Raw genomic sequence first — 1592 nt, forward strand, 5'->3', positions numbered from 1 at the left:
TTCAGGATTGCTGTTTTTCCCTGTTTGAAGCCCAAAACATGTTTGGGGCTTAAGAGATACAACGCTCTACCACATAGAATAAATATACCGTTGTCCTTTACTCATCTACATAACTCTGGTAGCCCCTGGCAAATTTCAGCTTCCTGTAGAGCAGTCTCAAGCAAGTTTCTGTGCCTTTCAGTTCATTTAAAACAACAACAGCAGATGCAAACTAGAAAAGTAAGACTTTCATTTGTTCTTCTGCGCACCAAAAGGCAAAGGGACCAACTTTCAGCAAGCATATAACATTTTTTAGCAGCAGCCAGCCAACCAGGCAGTGTGATCAATGTCCTGAGCTGGGTTTAAGGAGGGAGGGGGAAGGCAGGATGCAATTTTGCATGAAAGCAGGGTTCACTGGTTCTGCTGCTCAGAGAATAACTTGACTGAAACCTAAATGAAACAATCTGTCAAAGTGGAGAAAGAAGACTATATGATAACTTCCACACAGAGTACATGAAATCAGTCAGAATGCTGCTTTTCAAGTCTGAAAAAATCAAGCATGATCAGGCTCCAACTGCAATCAAGGCTAGTTAAGGTCATGAACCAAGGAGAATCCCCATTTATGCTTTTTTGTTGCTGTTTGTTTGATTTAAAGAGAATGTCCTAGATTAAGTGGCTGGAAATTACTTAATTCTCCCAAAACCAAATTCAGTCATTTTCCAGAGAGATATCTCAATTAGACTTTGCACATAATTATATCTTCTCTGAAAAAAAACTTATGGAATTATTAAATCAATTGTGATTAAGGGTAAAAAAACCTAAAAATAGTCTAAATTTAAATGCTTAAGCTGGATTTAGATCTTGTACTGGTTGATCGTATCAGGTTGACCATCCTTGCTTTCTGCAGTTATCACACAAACTTTGAGAGGAACATCTCTTGAAGTTAACAGAGATATGGCAACAGTGCCCATCAGCTCATGATCACCCTAAAAGTATCTCAGACACTCAGCATTTCACATTATCCTGCAGGAAGCACAAGGGGAAGACTTCTGGATTAGGACCTCACCGAAACCCTAATGCATGTGAGCCATCTGACTCCAATGGGATATCCAGAACATCAATATACCTTCTGAGAGTTCTGGCCACACACATCCCAGTTCTCCCCTGAGCCACCAGCATGAAGCACATCCAGAAATATCCCCAGCATGAACAGTCTGACAACAATCCACCCAGTCACCAGCTTTTAGCTGAGCAGAAATCTCAATGGAAATCCATGGAAAGGGTTAAATGTTGAGGTTGCAAACCAATTTTCCAGTGCATCTAAGTCATATTCTCGTATTAAGTGAGCAGACACACACAGGAATAACCACAGCAGACCAACACACCAAGTAAAAGCTGCCTTGTGAAAAGATGACTTTGTGAAAATTAAGTAGGTTACAATGATCCAAGTGGCTGAATGTTTCACATTCCCATATTGGAAGATGATATACTTGGTCTCTTAACTTCTGTAGCCAGTCTTGCAGGAAAATTCTTTTTTTTTTTTCTTCCCAAAGAAAAAGATAAAATGGCCTGTCTGCAATAAACCTGCATTGATTGGGACTTTAAAAAAAAAC

The sequence above is a fragment of the Lepidothrix coronata genome, unplaced genomic scaffold, assembly GCF_001604755.1.
Source record: "Lepidothrix coronata isolate B3197 unplaced genomic scaffold, Lepidothrix_coronata-1.0 Scaffold30, whole genome shotgun sequence".
Lineage (NCBI taxonomy): Eukaryota > Metazoa > Chordata > Aves > Passeriformes > Pipridae > Lepidothrix > Lepidothrix coronata.